This window comes from Tursiops truncatus, chromosome 6 (genome assembly GCF_011762595.2).
Source record: "Tursiops truncatus isolate mTurTru1 chromosome 6, mTurTru1.mat.Y, whole genome shotgun sequence".
Taxonomy (NCBI): Eukaryota; Metazoa; Chordata; class Mammalia; order Artiodactyla; family Delphinidae; genus Tursiops; species Tursiops truncatus.
The window spans coordinates 33,209,196-33,230,879 of record NC_047039.1 but is presented as its reverse complement, the minus strand read 5'-3'; the positions used below and the strand labels follow the sequence as shown (position 1 = coordinate 33,230,879).

The window sequence follows — 21,684 nt, the reverse complement described above, 5'->3', positions numbered from 1 at the left end:
GATATCCTCTGGCTCTTCCCTGTCTTCTTTCCTATTAGAATGTCTCCTGGCTAAGAGCCCCTTAGCTGCAAGCAGGGGGTGTATTGCACGAAAGAATCCGAGGGAGAAGCTGGGTTGATTTAGGCAGACCAGGATGTGAGTGAGGGTGGCGAGGCAAAGAGCAAGGTTGTGTCCATCAGGCAAGGGTGTCCGGGGACGGGGCGAGACCCCAGAACCTAAGAAAGGGATTGGATTTGATGGAGAGCTTGTCGTTTTCTTTCACTTACCAGCTGGAGCCCCCAGGGCCTTTCTTTCTGAGGGGTCGGGGGTGGGGCGGGGAAGGGGGAGCTTCTTCCACCCAAGACTTGCAGAGGGCGAGGCGGTGAAAAGTGAGGGGAAGCTGCAGCGTTGACGCCTTTGGGCAGTTTCAGCAACCTCCTAGGCCAAGTTCCTCTTAGGTGAGATTACAGGGCTGGTCCACCTTTGAGGTTCCAGGGTCCTCAGTTCATGGCTTCCCCTGGATCACTGGGGAAATGAATCAAATACCCAGATTCTGGGGTCCTGCCATTGCTTTGTTTGTTCTGGGGTGAGTTGATAAGAAACTGGCTTCCCCCACCCAGCTTTATTGAGATAGAATTGACAAATAACATTGTGTAAGTTTAAGGTGTACACGTGATGATTTCATATATGTATACGTTGTGAAATGATTACCACAAAATCTAGTTAACATACATCACCTCACATGGTTACACTTTTATTTTATTTTATTTTATTTTATTTTTATTTTATTATTTTTTTTTTGCGTTATGTGGGCCTTTCACTGTCGTGGCCTCTCTCGCTGCGGAGCACAGGCTCCGGACATGCTGGCTCAGCGGCCATGGCTTATGGGCCTAGCCGCTCTGCGGCATGTGGGATCTTCCCGGACCAGGGCACGAACCCGTGTCCCCTGCATCGGCAGGTGGACTCTCAACCACTGCGCCACCAGGGAAGCCCTATTTTTTTTTTATGGTGAGAACTTTTAAGGTCTACTCTCTTAACTTTCAAACATATAATACAGTATTGTTAACTATAGTCACCATGCTGTACATTACATCCTTGGAACGTATTCATCTTATAACTGGGAGTTCGTACCCTTCAGACAAACAGCTCCCCATTTCCCCTGCTCCAACCCCCTGGCAACCACTAACATACTCTCTGCGCCTGTGAGTTTCTTTTTTAGATTCCACGTGTAAGTGATATCATACAGTATTTCTTCCTCTGTCTGACTTATTTCATTTAGCATAAGATATGTATATCACATTTTCTTTATCTATTCATCTATCAATCGATCCAGGTGGTTTCCATGTCTTGACTATTGCAAATAATGCTGCAATGAACTTGGGAGTGCAGAGATCTCTTCAAGATAGTGATTTTATTTCCTTTGGGTGTATAACCAGGAGTAGAATTGCTAGATTCCAGTAGTAAAAACTGACTTTTAAATTAGGTGTAGAGGAGATAGGTATCAAGGTGTGGTGAAAACCTGGAAAAAGTCTCCAATTTAGATTGCTTCTTAAGAGGGTTTAAATTCTTGCTCCACTTTAAAGAAATAGAAACTGGAAATCATGATCACTACATATAGGTGGAGTTTATGAGAGAAAGACCATGTGGATCCAATCAGCAGATCTATCCTCAAAGAAAGGCCTTGGGTCAACACCAAAGCTGGGGAATGAAAGAACATTCATATGTATTAAGTCGAAATTGAATATTTGAGTTATGTACGTATCGTCTTTTATGATTCCGTGCTTTATTTTTTTTCCCAATTAACCACCCATCTACAGGTGGGTAGTTTTGAATATAAGGATTCTATATCAATAATAAATGCTTATATCACAGGATGAATGTGGGGAAGAACTGAGATCACACAAATCTTCTAGTCCAGTGCCTGACACGCAGCACGTGCTCAGTAAATACAAATACAAATACAAATACATTCTCCTCTCTTTCCTTTTAGTGACTGGGAACCACAACTTCCCAAGACAGCTAATTCCATTTCCAAACAGCTTTAGATTGTGAGAAGCTCTTCTAAAGCCTTGTAATTTCTATCTACTAGCCTTAGTTTTGTCTGTTGGGTGTATACAGAACCAAAGGCAGTTCTACTAGTATTGGAAAACACAGTCTTGTCCCTCCAGGAGCCTTTTTTTTCTGCAACGAACCCTTGTTCTTGTTTTTAACTGTCCTCAGATGATACATTTTCAAGATTCCTCACTCATTATTTTATGCATTCCTCTCTGGGCCCACCCCATTGGACCCAAGTGATACCCCAGATGAATGTGACATTCTATACGTGACACCATAGAACTACTCCACCACTTCACCATTATTCTTGACCCTCCCTTCCAACGAGGCCATCTGTCATGCATGAGTGTTGTGATAGTGTCAAGTGTTGCTAATACAGGCCTTGTTGCTTAAGTCCTTTCCTCTGAGACTTCTGTGAAGCCAGGCCTTCTCTGTCCTGAAATTGTACATTTGACTTTTTCAGCCTGTCTGTGGAAATCTGTATGAATTACATTTCATCTTGTTGGTTGCAGCCCAGTTTTCTAGCTTGAGTCCTTTTTTTCCCAGTATTTTAATGCAAGTTATTCAGCATAGTAACTATTTTTCCCAGCTTAATGTTGTCAGCTAATTTGATAAGTGGCCTTTCTAGGTCTTTTTTCAAGCTGCTGATAAATATAATGGACAGTAAAGGGATCAGGACATAGTCGTTGGACACTTATAAGAAGTCCTGCCTTCCCTTCCATTTGTTTAACATGAAATTTAACAAATATTTGTTAATCTGTGCATGTCAGGCATTGCTCTAAATTCTGGGGAACGAGCAGTGGACAAAGTGAGAAAAATTCTATCTTTACAAAGCTTATATTTTAGTGAACATCATTTTGACTAAGTCCTGCCTCCATCATATATATATATACATATATATATATATATATATGCATTTGTCCTTATGTAGTTTAGCTCACATTTGTTGATATTAAGAATTTGTTGAGTACCTGCCATGTGATGAGCCCTTTTTCTGGTCTGCATGCCTGTAATACGTAGGTGGGAGCTGATGCAGAACACATAGGCCCAGGTGTCCAGCCACTAGAGTGGCAGAAAGCTGATGATCACAGCCGTGGGATTTCCTCTCCTTTTTGGATCATCCATAAACTTCTTGAAACATTTGTGGACTGAGAAGAAATTACTACAAACTTCCATTTTCGAGTGTGGGAAAATCTTAGCGTTGGCCAGCTCTCTGTAGTGGCTACTTCTTGACACTTGGGGGCGCTGCTGAACACAGATTATCCCCATCCATTTGACCGTGTGGCCCCTGCCCCATCACCAATTGCAGGTTGGTGCCCTTCAGAGGAAGGCTGGTTTTCCCCCCTCTGGGCCTCACTCGGTGGATTCTCTGGAGCAGCTCTCTGTCCTCAGTCCTTTTCCTCTAGGGCTGAACACCCCTGAATGGCTCATGGGACCTCCCCCGAGGATCTGAAACCCTGCCTCCCTGTAGTTCTGAGAATATTTTGGGCAGGTGGTTAAAGACATTGAGGAGACCAGGTGCTGAGGTGGTTTTCCTTTGCAGTTCTCAAAATCTAAAAAATGTATTCCATTCCCTTCTGGAGATAATGTTCATTGATCAAAGCCTTCCCAATTGTTTTTCATTTAAAGTGAAAAAAACCAAATCTGATTCCTTCCTAAGGAAGGGTATAGGCAATGAGACACCACTTTGGGGGTACTACTGACTACTGATTACTGCTCTCGCCCCCTCCATGCAGTGGTGGTGATAATGGCAGTCATGCAAGGGGGATGGTGCCGATGGGCTGGTGGGGAAGGAATTTCAAAACTTAATGTATGAGTTGCAATTTTCCAGAGGTCTCTGTGTATCTTTAAATATCAGTAGGAAAAAAGTCTTCAGTGGGTTACCTCCAAACATATACATTAGCAGCTTAGCTCATTTGATCTCCAAAATAGCCCTGCAAGGTAGCATTATTCTGGCCATTTCATAGATGAAGAAGCAGGTTCAGAGAGGTGAAGTGAAAGGACCTCTCTATATAGGAGCTTGGAAATTGGGTCTGTTGGGCTCTGAAGTCTGACTTGGTCTGCCACGCTCTGCTTGTAGATTCCCACCCTCTGTGCTGACCTGGACCCCCGTACACCATTGTTCAAGAATGGAGAGGACTGCTGGAGGGTTTGGAGGCCCAACGAATTTCTTATGGGCTAAGAGCTTCAGAAAGGACTTTTTCTTTGCAAAGAACTGCTGGTTTGATCCCCTGAAGTAGTGCATCTCATTAAGCCAGCATACATAGTGGAAGTAGAAGGGTCATAAAGTGCTAGAGCCAGAAGGGACATCAGTGATAGTGTAGCTTAGCTTATTTTACTGAGTTGAAAACTGAGATTCGGAGAGCTTAAATGACAACTAGGGAATGTAATAAGGGAAAAGAATCTGGAAAAAAAAATACGTGTGTATAACTGAATCACTTTACAGCTGAAATTAATACAATATTGTAAATCAACTATACCTCAATTAAAAACAGCAACAACAACAACAACAAAAACCTGATTGTTGGTGACTTCAGCTTAGAGGTCTTTGTTATGCTTAGAACAATGAACATTATTGGCATGTTAACATACATCGAACTTCCCGTTCTTGCCAAGACAGAGTCATAGGTTTATTTTTTTACTGTTAACAGCTATAAAATGGGGCAAAATATATGAGCAACTATTCTCAGGCAGTGAGTGTCAGAGGGCTGCAGCTCTTGAGAGGAGGGAAGTATGCAAGGTGAAGTCCTCTTTCACGCCAACTTTTCGCCTGAGGCATTTTCTCTACTGTAAGGAGTCTGGCTGCGGGAAGGATGAAAAGTCAGAAGGTCAAAGTTGCTAAGGCCGAGGAACTTGCAGGTTTGGGTACCAGAGAGGAGGGAGCTGAAGAGAAACAGACCCAGAAATCTGTTTAGGGACTTCCTTCTAGTCCTTTGCCAAATCTTCAGCTACATATGCACTGAATGAGACTCTACAAAGTCAATTGAGAACAGCTTCTAGAGGACTGAAAGGTGAACAGTGATTTTAGAAGTTGCACATGTTAGGGAGATGTTGGTGTTCTGATCCAGCTAAAGTGGAGCTGAACACTTATTTGAGTCCCCAGAAAGGCTCATCTCAGGAGAAAGGACTGTGTCCTAGGAATAAGGGGCACGCATGCCATAGCACTGACACCAAAGATGAAATAGACCTGCCTTAAAAAGGCCCAAACCCAAGACCGAACAGGATCAAGATGACATCTTAGCATTTAACTGCTTGTCAGAACAAATTGTCACACTTCTTAGAGGAATACAACAAAATTCAGAGTCTCTACAACATATCATTCAAAATGTTCAGCTCACAAAAGAAGATGTCTAGACAGGCAAAGAGTAAAGTTAGATATGTAGACCTTGCTTCCTTAGGCTTGAAACCCCAAACATTTTCTCTCAGTTGGCTTTTTTCCTTTGGGAATGTTTTAGTTTGACTTAAATGATGAATGGACCATGGAATATCTGGGCTTTAGCAATGTGATTAGATTTCTTTTTTTTCTTTTTAAAATTGAGATATAATTGAATATAACATTATATTAGTTTCAGGTGTACAATGATTCCATACTTGTATACATTGTGAAATGATCACCACAATAAGTCTAGTTGACATCTGTCATCTTATGTAGTCACAGATTTTTATTCTTGTGATGATAACTTTTAAAATCTACTCTCTTAACAACTTTCTAATATGCAACACAGTATTGTTAATTATAGTCAACATGCTGTACATTATATTTCTAGGACTTATTTACTTTATGACTGGAAGTTTGTATCTTTTGACCTCCTTCACCCATTTTTCTCATCCCCAGGATTGGATTTCTGATCCAGAATAATAAGTTGTTTGTTTTTGAATTGCTCTTAATATCTTGGCTGATTTGCAGAGCAATTGTCCTGCATATTCATGGGGAAATGTACCTCTGTAGATAGGCTGGCCTCCCTAACTGGACCTCAGCATTTTTGTGGTTCAGTTGAAGGATGACATTTTGAAACACATCTGCATTTCCTCTCTTTCTTCTTTAAAAAGATTGTCATGTTTGTCTTTTTCTTTTTTTCAATAGGGGACTTTGGGGAATGGGGATGGGGTAGTGGAGGCAAGACAGGGTGGAGAACTTTACATATTTGGGAGAATATCCTAGATTTCATTGAGCATCTGGATGACTGATAATAAGATAAGGAGGAACTGTAAAATTTGAGAAAAAAATTGTAAATTCTCCAAAAGAAATACCTTCTAGTTTTTTTAAAAAATTATTTATGTATTTATGTATTTATTTATGGCTGTGTTGGGTCTTCATTGCTGTGTGTGGTCTTTCTCTAGTTGTGGTGAGCGGGGGCTACTCTGTTGAGGTGCGCGGACTTCTCATTATCGTGGCTTCTCTTGCTGCGGAGCACAGGCTCTAGGCACACCGGCTTCAGTAGTTGTGGCATGTAGGCTCAGTAGTTGTGGCTTGCAGGCTCTAGAGCTCATGCTCAGTAGTTGTGGTGCAAGGGTTTAGTTGCTCCGTGGCATGTGAGATCTTCCCAGACCAGGGCCTGAACCCATGTCCCTTGCATTGGCAGGCAGATTCTTAACCACTGTGCCACTAAGGAAGCCCTCTTCTAGCTTTTTGTTTCATGACAAGAATTTATAAGCACTTTAAAAAAAATTTATTTTATTTATTTTTGGCTGCGTTGGGTCTTCATTGCGGGTTTTCTCTAGTTGTGGCGAGTGGGGGCTACTCTTTGTTGCGGTGTGCGGGCTTCTCATTATGGTGGCTTCTCTTGTTTGCGGAGCATGGGCTCTAGCCGCGCAGGCTTCAGTAGTTGTGGTGCACGGGCTTCAGGAGTTGTGGCTCACGGGCTCTAGAGTGCAGGCTCAGTAGTTGTGGCGCATGGGCTTAGTTGCTCAGCGGCATGTGGGATCTTCCCGGACCAGGGCTCGAACTCATGTACCCTGAATTGGCAGGTGGATTCTTAACGACTGTGCCACCAGGGAAGCCCTATAAGCACTTTTCTTAGACAACTTCAACTTGTGTTGCATACCCAACTAATTCAATTTTTACCTATAAAAAATGATTTTAAAACTTTCTGATTGTGTAAGAAACCTGAAGATGTATGAAGAAAAATTTTTGCAGTTTCTGATTTTAGATATAGTTGATCAGTTACCCTTTCTAGTAAAAATGATCCTTAATATAAATTTTTTTCTTTTCTTGAAAAAAATAAAGTTGCTTTCTAATCAGGAAGGAAGCAGAAGGTTTCTGTTGGAGACCTTTTTATTCTGGCTGCTGTTGGGGAGATTTACTGTTCTGGGAATATGCACATTTATTCAATGAGGGAATAAAATCAACATTAATGATTATTTTAAGACAGAAAACATCTTGAATCATGAAACCTGTAATTCATAGGTCTTAAGTTTTCTCCTTGTTTCCAGTGGGTGATAGCTAGCTCATCCTGCAGAATGAGGCCTCCATGCCCTTGGAATGCTCTGCAATTAATTAATAATTTATGCTGGGTGAACTGATACGCAGAACGGGGACAAGCCTACGTCCTGCACTGGGATTGCTTTGGCTGCTTAAATCATCAGGGAGGTTTGCCTGGTGGAAAAGCTCTGTGCAGAGGGTGGCCCAGAGGCTGAAGGGCGAAGCTCAAAGTGATGGACACGTCTGGGCAGCTTTTCTCTCCTCTCAGCTGTCGGTGTGACAACCTCTCTCTCTCACAAGTGAATCAGACGGTATTTCACAGGTTCTGACCATCCTTCTTTGGATTGTGTGGATTCTGAAACATTTTATGAGGTGACTCTTGAGAAAATGCCTTTATTTGGGCATGGGGAATTTAACATGCTGTTGAGAAAGAGATTTTAAACACATGAGCAGGATTGATTAGCTTTTCTTCGGATTCTTGGGCCACTTCCATTTTAGTTTCAGTAAATGAGGAAATTTTTAATGAGTTATGTGATATTTGCTGAAGGCTGTGATTTTGGCAAATGCTAAATAGAAAAAAAATTTCTCTTCCCCTGCCTTCCCCTATCTATTTTCTTATTATTTGGACAGTACTCTCAAATTATTTGCCAAAATCAGTGACACAACTGAAACCGCACAACTCAGATGGGATTCGAACCCAGACGAAACTCTGATTGGGAATTAAACCCATGACCTGGGGCTTGAACCCACTGTCTTTTTTTTATTTTTATTTTTTTAACATCTTTATTGGAATATAATTGCTTTACAATGGTGTGTTAGTTTATGCTTTATAACAAAGTGAATCAGCTATACATATACCTATGTTCCCATATCTCTTCCCTCTTCCGTCTCCCTCCCTCACACCCTCCCTATCCCTCCCCTCCAGGCGGTCACAAAGCACCGAGCTGATCTCCCTGTGTTATGCGGCTGCTTCCCACTAGCTATCTACCTTACGTTTGGTAGTGTATATATGTCCATGCCTCTCTCTCGCTTTGTCACAGCTTACCCTACCCCCTCCGCATATCCTCAAGTCCATTCTCTAGTAGGTCTGTGTCTTTATTCCTGTCTTACCCCTAGGTTCTTCATGACATTTTTTCCCTTAAATTCCATATATATGTGTTAGCATACGGTATTTGTCTCTCTCTTTCTGACTTACTTCACTCTGTATGACAGACTCTAGGTCTATCCACCTCATTACAAATAGCTCAATTTCGTTTGTTTTTATGGCTGAGTAATATTCCATTGTATATATGTGCCACATCTTCTTTATCCATTCATCCGATGATGGACACTTAGGTTGTTTCCATTTCCGGGCTATTGTAAATAGAGCTGCAATGAACATTTTGGTACATGACTCTTTTTGAATTATGGTTTTCTCAGAGTATATGCCCAGTAGTGGGATTGCTGGGTCATATGGTAGTTCTATTTGTAGTTTTTTAAGGAACCTCCATACTGTTTCCCACAGTGGCTGTATCAATTTACATTCCCACCAACAGTGCAAGAGTGTTCCCTTTTCTGCACACCCTCTCCAGCATTTATTGTTTCTAGATTTTTTGATGATGGCCATTCTGACTGGTGTGAGATGATATCTCATTGTAGTTTTGATTTGCATTTCTCTAATGATTAATGATGTTGAGCATTCTTTCATGTGTTTGTTGGCAGTCTGTATATCTTCTTTGGAGAAATGTCTATTTAGATCTTCTGCCCATTTGTGGATTGGGTTGATTGTTTTTTGTTATTGAGCTGCATGAGCTGCTTATAAATTTTGGAGATTAATCCTTTGTCAGTTGCTTCATTTGCAAATATTTTCTCCCATTCTGAAGGTTGTCTTTTGGTCTTGTTTATGGTTTCCTTTGCTGTGCAAAAGCTTTGAAGTTTCATTAGGTCCCATTTGTTTATTTTTGTTTCTATTTCCATTTCCCTAGGAGGTGGGTCAAAAAGGATCTTGTTGTGATTTATGTCATAGAGTGTTCTGCCTATGTTTTCCTCTAAGAGTTTTATAGTGTCTGGCCTTACACTTAGGTATTTAATCCATTTTGAGCTTATTTTTGTGTATGGTGTTAGGGAGTGATCTAATCTCATACTTTTACATGTACTTCTCCAGTTTTCCCAGCACCACTTACTGAAGAGGCTCTCTTTTCTCCACTGTACATTCCTGCCTCCTTTATCAAAGATAAGGTGACCATATGTTCGTGGGTTTATCTCTGGGCTTTCTATCCTGTACCATTGATCTATCTTTCTGCTTTTGTGCCAATACCATACGGTCTTGATTATTGTAGCTTAGTAGTATAGTCTGAAGTCAGGGAGCCTGATTCCTCCAGCTCCGTTTTTCTTTCTCAAGATTGCTTTGGCTATTTGGGGTCTCTTGTGTTTCCATACAAATTGTGAAATTTTTTGTTCTAGTTCTGTGAAAAATGCCAGTGGTAGTTTGATAGGGATTGCATTGAATCTGTAGATTGCTTTAGGTAGTAGAGTCATTTTCACAATGTTGATTCTTCCAATCCAAGAACATGGTATATCTCTCCATCTATTTGTATCATCTTTAATTTCTTTCATCAGTGTCTTATAATTTTCTGCATACAGGTCTTTTGTCTCCTTAGGTAGGTTTATTCCTAGATATGTTATTCTTTTTGTTGCAATGGTAAATGGGAGTGTTTTCTTGATTTCACTTTCAGATTTTTCATCATTAATGTATAGGAATGCCACACATTTCTGTGCATTAATTTTGTATCCTGCTACTTTACCAAATTCATTGATTAGCTCTAGTAGTTTTCTGGTAGCATCTTTAGGATTCTCTATGTATAGTATCATGTCATCTGCAAACAGTGACAGCTTTACTTCTTCCTTTCCAATTTGGATTCCTTTTATTTCCTTTTCTTCTCTGATTGCTGTGGCTAAAACTTCCAAAGCTATGTTAAATAAGAGTGGTGAGAGTGGGCAACCTTGTCTTGTTCCTGATCTTAGTGGAAATGGTTTCAGTTTTTCACCATTGAGGATGATGTTGGCTGTGGGTTTGTCATATATGGCCTTTATTATGTTGAGGAAAGTTCCCTCTATGCCTCCTTTCTGCATCATAAACGGGTGTTGAATTTTGTCGAAAGCTTTATCTGCATCTATTGAGATGATCATATGTTTTATTTCCTTCCATTTTTTAATATGGTGTATCACGTTGATTGACTTGCGTATATTGAAGAATCCTTGCATTCCTGGAATAAACCCCACTTGATCATGATGTACGATCCGTTTAATGTGCTGTTGGATTCTGTTTGCTAGTATTTTGTTGAGGATTTTTGCATCTATGTTCATCAGTGATATTGGCCTATAGTTTTCTTTCTTTGTACATCCTTGTCTGGTTTTGGTATCAGGGTGATGGTGGCCTCGTAGAATGAGTTTGGGAGTGTTCCTCCCTCTGCTGTATTTTGGAAGAGTTTGAGAAAGATAGGTGTTAGCTCTTCTCTAAATGTTTGATAGAATTCGTCTGTGAAGCCATCTGGTCCTGGGCTTTTTTTTGTTGGAAGATTTTTAATCACAGTTTCAATTTCAGTGCTTGTGATTGGTCTGTTCATATTTTCTATTTCTTCGTGATTCAGTCTTGGTAGGTGGTGCATTTCTCAGAATTTATCCATTTCTTCCAGGTTGTCCATTTTATTGGCATAGAGTTGCTTGTAGTAATCTCTCATGATCTTTGGTATTTCTGCAGTGTCAGTTGTTACTTCCCCTTTTTCATTTCTAATTCTATTGATTTGAGTCTTTTCCCTTTTTTTCTTGATGAGTCTGGCTAATGGTTTATCAATTGTGTTTATCTTCTCAAAGAACCAGCTTTTAGTTTTATTGATCTTTGCTATCGTTTCCTTCATTTCTTTTTCATTTATTTCTGATCTGGTCTTTGTGATTTCTTTCCGTCTGCTAACTTTGGGGTTTTTTTGTTCTTCTTTCTCTAATTGCTATAGGTGTAAGGTTAGGTTGTTTATTCACGATGTTTCCTGTTTCTTAAGGTAGGACTGTATTGCTATAAACTTCCCTCTTAGAACTGCTTTTGCTGCATCCCATAGATTTTGGGTCGTCGTGTCTCCATTGTCATTTGTTTCTAGGTATTTTTTAATTTCCTCTTTGATTTCTTCAGTGATCACTTCGTTATTAAGTAGTGTATTGTTTAGCCTCCATGTGTTTGTAGTTTTTACAGATGTTTTCCTGTAATTGATATCTAGTCTCATAGCGTTGTGGTTGGAAAAGATACTTGATACAATTTCAATTTTCTTAAATTTACCAAGGCTTGATTTGTGACCCAAGATATGATCTATCCTGGAGACTGTTCCATGAGCACTTGAGAAGAATGTGTATTCTGTTGTTTTTGGATGGAATGTCCTATAAATATCAATTAAGTCCATTTTGTTTATTGTATCATTTAAAGCTTGTGTTTCCGTATTTATTTTCATTTTGGATGATCTGTTCATTGTTGAAAGTGGGGTGTTAAAGTCCCCTACTATGAATGTGTTACTGTCGATTTCCCCTTTTATGGCTGTTAGTATTTTCCTCATGTATTGAGGTGCTCCTATGTTGGGTACATAAATATTTCCAATTGTTATATCTTCTTCTTGGATCGATCCCTTGATCATTATGTAGTGTCCTTCTTTGTCTCTTCTAATAGTCTTTATTTTAAAGTCTATTTTGTCTGATATGAGAATTGCTACTCCAGGTTTCTTTTGGTTTCCATTTGCATGAAATATCTTTTTCCATCCCCTTACTTTCAGTCTGTATGTGTCTCTAGGTCTGAAGTGGGTCTCTTGTAGACAGCAAATATATGGGTCTTGTTTTTGTATCCATTCAGCCAATCTGTGTCTTTTGGTGGGAGCATTTAGTCCATTTACATTTAAGGTAATTATCGATATGTATGTTCCTATTCCCATTTTCTTTATTGTTTTGGGCTCGTTATTGTAGGTCTTTTCCTTCTCTTGTGTTTCTTGCCTAGAGAAGTTCCTTTAGCAGTTGTTGTAAAGCTCGTTTGGTGGTGCTGAACTCTCTCAGCTTTTGCTTGTCTGTAAAGGTTTTAATTTCTCCATCAAATCTGAATGAGATCCTTGCTGGGCAGAGTAATGTTGGTTGCAGGTTTTTCTCCTTCATCACTTTAAATATGTCCTGTCAGTCCCTTCTGGCTTGCAGAGTTTCTGCTGAAAGATCAGCTGTTAACCTTACGGGGATTCCCTTGTGTGTTATTTGTTTTTTTTCCCTTGCTACTTTTAATATGTTTTCTTTGTATTTAATTTTTGACAGTTTGATTAATATGTGTCTTGGTGTGTTACTCCTTGGATTTTTCCTGTATGGGACTCTCTGTGCTTCCTGGACTTGATTAACTATTTCCTTTCCCATATTAGGGATGTTTTCAACTATAATCTCTTCAAATATTTTCTCAGTCCCTTTCTTTTTCTCTTCTTCTTCTGGAACCCCTATAATTCGAATGTTGGTGCGTTTAATGTTGTCCCAGAGGTCTCTGAGACTGTCCTCAGTTGTTTTCATTCTTTTTTCTTTATTCGGCTCTGCAGTAGTTATTTCCACTATTTTATCTTCCAGGTCACTTATCCGTTCTTCTGCCTCAGTTATTCTGCTATTGATCCCATCTAGAGTATTTTTCATTTCATTTATTGTGGTGTTCATCAGTGTTTGTTTCATCTTTAGTTCTTCTAGGTCCTTGTCAAATGTTTCTTGCATTTTGTCTATTCTATTTCCAAGATTTTGGATCATCTTTACTATCATTATTCTGAATTCTTTTTCAGGTAGACTGCCTATTTCCTCCTCATTTGTTAGGTCTGGTGGGTTTTTATCTTGCTCCTTCATCTGCTTTGTGTTTTTCTGTCTTCTCATTTTGCTTATCTGTGTTTGGGGTCTCCTTTTTTCAGGCTGCAGGTTCATAGTTCCTGTTGTTTTTGGTGACTGTCCCCAGTGGCTAAGGTTGGTTCAGTGGGTTGTGTAGGCTTCCTGGTGGATGGGACTAGTGCCTGTGTTCTGGTGGATGAGGCTGGATCTAGTCTTTCTGGTGGGCAGTTCCACGTGTGGTGGTGTGTTTTGGGGTGTCTGTGGACTTATTATGATTTTAGGCAGCCTCTCTGCTAATGGGTGGGGTTGTGTTCCTGTCTTGCTAGTTGTTTGGCATAGGACGTCCAGCACTGTAGCTTGCTGGTCGTTGAGTGAAGCTGGGTGCTGGTGTTGAGATGGAGATCTCTGGGAGATTTTCGCCATTTGATATTATGTGGAGCTGGGAGGTCTCTTGTGGACCAGTGTCCTGAAGTTGGCTCTCCCACCTCAGAGGCACAGCACTGACTCCTGGCTGCAGCACCAAGAGCCTTTCATCCACACGGCTCAGCATAAAAGGGAGAAAAAGTAGAAAGAAAGAAGTAGTAGAAGAAGAAAGAAAGAAAGAAAGAAAGAAAGAAAGAAAGAAAGAAAGAAAGAAAGAAAGAAAGGAAGAAAGGAGGGAGGGAGGGAGGGAGGAAGGAAGGAAGGAGGGAAGGAAGGAAAAAAGAAAGAAGATAAAGTAAAATAAAATAAGATAAAATATAATAAAGTTATTAAAATAAAAAAATAATTATTAAGAGAAAAAAAGAAAAAAATTTTAAAAAAGAAAACGGATGGATAGAACCCTAGGACCAATGGTGGAAGCAAAGCTATACAGACAAAATCTCAAACCTAAGCATACACATACACACTCACAAAAAGAGGAAAAGGGAAAGAAATAATCTTGCTCTCAAAGTCCACATCCTTAATTTGGGATGATTGGTTGTCTATTCATGTATTCCACAGATGCAGGGTACATCAAGTTGATTGTGGAGCTTTAATCCGCTGCTCCTGAGGCTGCTGGGAGAGATTTCCCTTTCTCTTCTTTGTTCTCACAGCTCCCAGGGGCTCAGCTTTGGATTTGGCCCCGCCTCTGCGTGTAGGTCGCCGGAGGGGGTCTGTTCTTCTCTCAGACAACACAGGGTTAAAGGAGCCGCTGATTCGGGAGCTCTGGCTCACTCAGGCGGGGCGGGAGGGAGGGGCACGGAGTGCGGGGCGGGCCTGCGGCGGCAGAGGCCGGCGAGACGTTGCGCCAGCCTGAGGCCGCCGTGCATTCTTCCGGCGGAAGTTGTCCCTGGATGCCGGGACCCTGGCAGTGGCGGGCTGCTCAGGCTCCGCGGAAGAGGGGTGTGGAGAGTGATCTGTGCTCGCACACAGGCCCGTTGGTGGCGGCAGCAGCAGCCTTAGCGTCTCATGCCCGTCTCTGGAGTCCGCGCTTTTAGCCGCGGCTCGCGCCTGTCTCTGGAGCTCCTTTAAGCAGCGCTCTTAATCCCCTCTCCTCGCGCACCAGGAAACAAAGAGGGAAGAAAAAGTCTCTTGCCTCTTCGGCAGGCCCAGACTTTTCCCTGGACTCCCTCCCGGCTAGCCGTGGTGCACCAACCCCCTGCAGGCTGTGTTTATGCCGCCCACTCCAGTCCTCGCCTGGCGCTCCGACCGAAGCCCGAGCCTCAGCTGTAGGCCCCGCCCGCCCCAGCGGGTGAGCAGACAAGCCTCTCGGCCTGGTGAGTGCTGGTCGGCACCGATCCTCTGTGCGGGAATCTCACCGCTTTGCCCTTCGCAGCGCTGTTGCTGTGCTCTCGTCCGCGGCTCCGAAGCCTTCCCCCTCCGCCACCCGCAGTCTCCGCCCGTGAAGGGGCTCCCTAGTGTGTGGAAACGTTTCCTCCTTCACTCACTGTCTTTTAATTGAAGTTGCCCACCTGGTCTCAGGACTTAATGAAGCTCAAGTTCTTTATGTCTTGTCACAGAAAGAATTCAGTGAGAGACAAAGTGATAGGTAAGCAGTGGATTTATTTAGAGAGATACACATTCCATAGACAGAATGTAGTCCATCTCAGAAGGCGAGAGTGGCCCTGAAATATGGGGTGGTTAGTTTTTGTGGGCTGGGTAATTTCATAGGCTAACAAGTGGGAGGATTATTCCAACCATTTTGGAGGAGAGGTGGGGATTTCCAGGAATTGGGCCACATTTTGGCCTTTTATGGTCGGCCTCGGAACTGTCATCGCACCTGTGGGTGTGTCATTTAGCATATGCTAATGTATTACAACGAGCATATAATGAGGTCTACTGGAGGTTGAATCTTCTGCCATATTGGTTAGTTAGTTAATAATTATTTTTTAGTTAGTTCTAACTTTTTGTCATATCTTCAATGGCTATGTCATTCTTTTAAAGGCTGTGTCCTGCCCCCTTCCCTCCTGTCTCACAGCTGCCTTCTTCAGATGGGGACCTGACAGACTGGCCCAGATTCCCGTAGCTGACAGCCAGCCGTATGTTGAGTCTTCTCTGTGGAAACACCAGTCTCTCAGACAGAAGGGCATGAAGCTCCAGGTGAGCCAGAAGGTCATTTAGCCTAAACCTCACAAGTGAAGGGTGTTATTTTTAAAATACAAAGTAGTTTCATTGGTTTATTAAAAATTACAATACTTATTGAAAATTCTATGCAATACAACAAATAACAAAAAAGGTAAAAACCCAAAAAACACGTCACACCCCCAAATCTCACCATCTATATGCAGGGATCACCAAACTTTCTGCAGATATGTAGATGGTAAATATTTTCACTTTTGGAGGCCCAATGGTCTCTGTTATTACAACTGAATTCTGCCCTTGTAGCAGAAAAGCAGCCATAGATAACATGTAAATGAAGAGGTGTGACTATGTTCCAATAAAACTTTATTTAGGGCCAGATTTGGCCTTGTAGGCTGTGGTTTGCTAATCCCTAATCTAGAATAACCCTCATTTGTATTAGGTACACATCACTCCCCAAATGTATATATATTTTCCTTCTTACATGCGTCTTTGTGAATATATCCATAGAGGAAAAGGGAGAGAACTAATTTTATATAAATGAAAGCACTTTCATAAAAATGAAAGCTATATTTAAAACATATTAAGTTCAATTTTACTTGAATTTAACAGAAGAAGTGAAGGGAAACAGCAGGAACTGCTGAACATCAGACACACGTTTCTTCACCACATGTGATAATAGTTCCTAAAATAGTGCTTCTGAAATTAAGGGGAAAAAAAAAGATGAAAAGGTTGGGGATCGTTTTGCTTTTTTAAATTTCAGTTTTCAGTTTTGGATGGAGCAGTGGACTCCCTACTGTGACCCATGAGGAAAGGTGCATTCTTCTACTTCTGCTGCTCTGAGTTCTCATTACTTATTTGATTGTTTTAAATTGTCAAAGCTGATGATTTACATCCTGTTCTGTAACCACAATTACCTTGGTCTTTAGTCTTAGATGCTTAAATAGATGGGCTAATGCTTACCACTAATTTTTTTTTGATCAAGGTTTCTCCACGTATGTGTCTTTTTTTAAAAATGTTGTTCTTTCTTTTATTGAGTTGGATTTATTTATAAGTAATATTTTTCAAGAAGAACTTATAGGAATTTTATTCCCCAGTTCACCCCTTAGCATCATACTCGAAGGGCAAATTGTCTAGTTGCAAAGTTCCCGGGTTACACTTTCTGTCAAGTGTTGTATAATTTTAAAATCACAGCTTCTCCACTCTTTTGTCTGATTGTATTTTGTGGTCCAGAATCCCACTTTTTCCTCCCCGCTGTGCTGTTGGGTGCTACATTTCTTCTGTTATTTTCTGTTGGAAAACATGTATCTCTGTGTTCATGCTGGAGGATTATTTGGCTGTATCTGTCACACTTGTGGTAATCTCTCCAGGCCTGAGAATATTATAGGCATTGCTCCTTGGCTTCTGGCATTGAATATTGTTTTTTGGAAGCCTGAGCACAGCTTTGTTCACATCCCTTTGGGTATCTCCCTCCCCATGCCTGAAGGAATCCTTCTTTACTGTTGGAATTAATATCTTCTTGAGAATGTCACAGTATCCTGTCAGTTGTGTGCCCCCTTTGAACTTCAGGTTTAGTTCTTCTTTTGTGTTGTGAAAATTTTTTTCTATTTTGTTTTTTACTATCTTCTCTGTTGCCTTTATTGAATTCTTTATCTTATGGACATCAATTATTGTCTTTGTTCCTGTGTATCCTCTCAATTGCTTTTACACTTTTGCTTTCATTTGCTATTGAAGGAAACGAGAATATGTCACCCCAAAATATGCCTCTTTGACATAAAAATTATTTTGAGATGAAAGCAATCGAGAAGTAGTAAATGCAGAGGAAGCTTCCCCTTTTCTGCCTAAAGGTGGGAAATAAAGTCTCCTATAACTGGAGACAGAAACTTAGCCCAGAGACCAACCTGAGGATCCTGCAGACAAACCTTGGTAAACTAACTTTTATCTTCCTAGTTAAGGAAGAGAAGGACTAACTAGCCCTAGTTAGACTACTCCTAGCTCAAATCCCTTTCTCTTGTCAATTCTTCACAAATGTATTGTTTCTTTGTCTAGAAGACATAAAAGCTTCCTGCTTTGGTTATTTCTTTGGGTGTCTTGTGAAGTCTCCCATGTACATGTAAAAATTCAATAAAACTTGTATGCTTTTCTCTTGTTAATCTGTCTTTGTCAGTTTAATTTTCAGACCCAGCCAGGGACCTAAGAGGGTCGAGGAAAACTTTCTACCCTTCTATACTATGATTAACCCAAGCCTTCATTCTATGTCAGCAATTTGTCAGTCTATGCCAATAATTCCATGTCAGTCACTGTTTCTGCTTACTATTTCTATAATGATGTTATTTTGATCCCTACTTTGTTTCCTTAGTTCCACAATCTCCCTTTTCATTTCACTCCACTACCTCTTCATTTTCACTTTGAGTTAGTGCTTTACTGAATTCATGTTCTTCTTATATTCTTTTGTAGCAAGAAGCACTCACAGGGAATTTGTCTTGTCTTCTGTGGATTATATTCTTTCCTTCTTTCTGATTATACCCTTTATTTGCCTCTCCCCTCCCTTTCTTACTTCCTCCTTGTCTCTATTTCTCCCTCTTTATTTCTTTGTTTTTTCTTGTGCTTTAGTGTTTGCTTGGCTGCCATACCATTTCTTTTGATCTTGATCTAGCTTAGACAGCTCTGCCCACTTTCTGGTCCATATAATGTATTATACATGAATTCTCCCTAACTCTCTATTTATCTAACACCTATTTGTCTTTCTGACTTGCAGTCTGAAGACTGAATATTGTTTTCCATGTACTCTTGTTACTTTGACATTACCAGGACATGTGAAGTTGTGTGTCAACTGAAAAAAAATGCACAACCTAAAAGTTGAGAATTATGTTTTATTTGTGGACTTTCTGAGGACTTCACCCTGTGGAGGGGAGGTGGGTGGCAGGCAGCCTCTCAGCCCTGAGGGATGCTCTGAGGAGCTAAGGGAGGAACCAGGATACATAGGAGTTTTTGCAACAAAACCCAGGTAGTCGGAACATCAAAAGATTACTGTTAATTAAAGAAAACCGGACATCTCAAGTTAATGAATTTAGTGCTTTTCTGTGTATGGGGAGATGAAAGAGTCTGGGCTCATTGATATCATTCCTTTGATATGCACCTTAACTGTCTAAGGCCAGTATCCTGTGCTTTCCCATCCTGAATCCCCTCGGGGTGCACACGTGGGGGCAACTACAGTGGCTGATGGCCTGGTGGTGAGTAGCCTATTTGTCTCCATCCCGAGTTCCCTCAGGGCTCACCAGCTGGGCAGCTGTAGTAGCTGATGACTTGATGGCTGCAACATGGGTTGTTTGCTGATGTGGCAGGTGGCATTCTTTGTCCACAGGTGTATGGCTGGGGCTGTGGAGGAATGTTCTGCTGGGGCAGTGAGTCCTTTCTTGGAGCCCTGGGCTTGTCCTACACCAGGGTCTACTCTGCCTACGTCTATTCTACTCCCAAGGAACATGGAAGCCCCAGGCTTTAGAGTTCCCTTAATTTAGCTCTGGTGATTTTCTTGCCTCTTCTGAGATCCTGACCTCTTGTAATGGGAGGTAAATGCTTCTCCTCTGGAGGATTTCCTCCCTGCATTTTCCTGGGCTGCCTGTACATCTACTCAATATGCTTCTCTCCAAATTAGTGTGTATACAGTACACATTGGAGGATTTTGTCTACACATCTTCATCCCTCAGGATTGTTTCTAAGAGAGGGGGATTAAGTTAGGAGCCTATAATAGTATTTTCTTGTGCAATAAACAACTGTAAAATCTCAGTGCCTTACAAAACAAATGCTTATTTTCATGCTCAGGAGTCTGCCAGTAGCTCTGGTTTGTCTGATCTAGGCTGGGTTTGGCTGCATTGACTGGACTCCATGCTCCCTGTCTGCTTCAGAGATGCTCCGTATCTTCACTCTGGGGAGCAAGATGGAAAGGGGCTGCTACCTGGTGGGATCACAGCCTAAAAAGCTAAGTCGAGTCACACAAGCACATTTAAAGCCTCTGTTTGCATCATGACTGCTAACATATCCTATGGCCAAATCTAACCCCAGTGGGCAGTCAGCAGCATCACATGGCAAAGGACAAGGATGGAAAAGTCTATAAATGGGAGGAAGTAGAGAACTGGGAATTTTTCCCCCAATCTATCCAAGAGACGCCCCCCCCCCCCCCCCCCGCCAAGTCTATTGAGAATCTCCCATTTCTTTCATTTACTGCCACTTTTCAAATTTAGGACAAAAAGTCACATCACCTTTCCTTGATTAGAATTTGGGTAAAATTTTTTTTTAATTAAAAAATTATTTTATTTTATTAATTTTTTCTATCTTATTAAGAATTAGAGGAGGACAGATCTTTGATGCAGCCTCATTCTGACATCTGTAAGGGTTATCTGAGCTTCTTTAGAAAGTAAACTCTGATTTTTAATTACAATAGCCTCTCTATTGAAAACCTGACTCCCTTCTGCTCTAATTGGGTCTCTAGTTCTGTGCTTCTCTCTGTGGGGGCTTGACCCACACTAAATCGTTTTGGATTTGGCTTTTTTGGTTTCCTCTAGACATTTTCTCTGTTTGGCTATAGTCTTTACATTTTAAAACTAACACTGGGCACCTGCAGGGTATAAATAAATTAGATTGTAGTTAAAGGGGAAATAAAGTGAAAGTAATGGCTTTTAAAACTTTTTATTTAATAATGAGTCACTAGAAAGTTTATTAAAAGTTCTGTGTGCAGAGTCAACTTACCAATACTGGTTATCAGGCCCTAAACTGGACTTTTCCACTGGTGGAACCTCAAGATCTAGGGTCGGAGTTGTTGACAGGCCTGGCATAAGGGAGCTGGAAGGATATGGTACACATTTATTTAATATGTAGTATATCAAAGAAGGATATAGCACGTCCAGAAGATCTAGAGAATCTCGTTCAAAATCTCCAGAGAACAATCCCCTAGTGGCCTGCCAGTGTGGGAGATGGTGGTACCCTGATGGAATTGCATGGTAGCTCTGGAAGCTTTGTGTTCAGGTTTGACCCACTTCCCTGTTTTCGGACCCATGATTCGTTGGGCCTGTATCCAGTCTCTCCCAAGGCATGCATTTCTACTGCTCTTTGGAGTCTCCCTCTCTAGGCACTTGGTCTTCATCCTTTACAGCTACATTAACTCCTCCTCTACTTCCCATTTCCCCAAAATATTGGTCTTGTGACTTGATATGAAAAACATTCCTCGAATTCCTTAAATTTTTTGCATTTCAGTGGCATTTCAGAAGAGAGCAGAGGTAAATGCATTTATTCAGGCCACCATATTTAACCAGGCCATTCCTCTTATGTCCCTCCTTCCTTTTAATCACATCATAACTGTCCTTTACATTCCAGTTGAAATCTTCCTCTTTCGTCTCCTTTTTTCAGAAACTTTGATTAAGCACCAATTATGGGCCAGCTGCTGTGTTGGACACTGAGGTCACACAGATAGAGACATGCAGCGCCTATTCTTTTTTTTTAATTAAAAAAATTATTTACTTTTGGCTGAGTTAGGTCTTCGTTGCTGTGCGCCGACTTTGTCTATTTGTGGCGAGTGGGGGCTACTCTTCGTTGCAGTGCGTGGGCTTCTTACTGCGGTGGCTTCTCTTGCTGCGGAGCAAGGGCTCTAGGTGCCTGGGCTTCAGTAGTTGTGGCTCCCGGGCTCTAGAGCGCAGGCTCAGTAGTTGTGGTGCAGGGGCTTAGTTGCTCCGCGGCATGTGGGATCTTCCCGGACCAGGGCTTGAACCCGTATCCACTGCCAACGCCTGCGTTGGCAGGCAGATTCTTAACCACTGTGCCACCAGGGAAGCCCCAGCTCCTAT

General features: G+C 41.3%; 1 long non-coding RNA gene across 1 annotated transcript in view; it reads left to right on the top strand.

Annotated features, from left to right (window-relative positions):
- Positions 1–21,684, top strand: part of LOC109550741 (uncharacterized) — a 265,141-nt gene that overhangs the window by 158,423 nt on the left and 85,034 nt on the right. Inside the window, exon 3 of the long non-coding RNA XR_012332467.1 lies at positions 15,747–15,868. This is a non-coding gene — a long non-coding RNA (uncharacterized lncRNA). The remainder of the gene's footprint in view (positions 1–15,746; positions 15,869–21,684) is intronic.